The 287-nt window shown below is 39.4% G+C and overlaps 1 long non-coding RNA gene across 1 annotated transcript; it reads right to left on the bottom strand.

Annotated features, from left to right (window-relative positions):
• Window positions 1-278, bottom strand: LOC104775566. Its single transcript, XR_765994.1, has 2 exons — window positions 202-278; window positions 1-105 (listed from the first exon to the last, which is right to left on the bottom strand). It is a non-coding gene; the product is annotated as an uncharacterized LOC104775566 (long non-coding RNA).
• Window positions 279-287: the final 9 nt, after the last annotated feature.

The raw sequence follows: 287 nt of genomic DNA, 5'->3' as shown, positions 1-287 counted from the left end.
TATAACCAAGCACTTACGAGCAGCTATTGAAGGCAGCAAAGCTATCAAACAATGCTGCATCAGTAACCTCTGGACTGAGATCTCCAACAAAAATGTTGAAATGGCCTGCATTTCATGTAAACAAAACCATTCAACATCACAGCCTCACTCAAAGAAAAAGCGAACAAAATGCAATATCAATCCGTACTAATCCTAACTTACTTGATGTATCTTCCCTCTGACCAGTTGCATACGCCCAATTAACTTTCATAGGCTGTCCAAATCTGCGAAATCCAGTATTACTTACA

Source organism: Camelina sativa, unplaced genomic scaffold (genome assembly GCF_000633955.1).
Source record: "Camelina sativa cultivar DH55 unplaced genomic scaffold, Cs unpScaffold19211, whole genome shotgun sequence".
NCBI classification, from domain to species: domain Eukaryota; kingdom Viridiplantae; phylum Streptophyta; class Magnoliopsida; order Brassicales; family Brassicaceae; genus Camelina; species Camelina sativa.
Note: the sequence above shows the minus strand (reverse complement) of the source record. Positions and strands in the feature narration are given on the sequence as shown.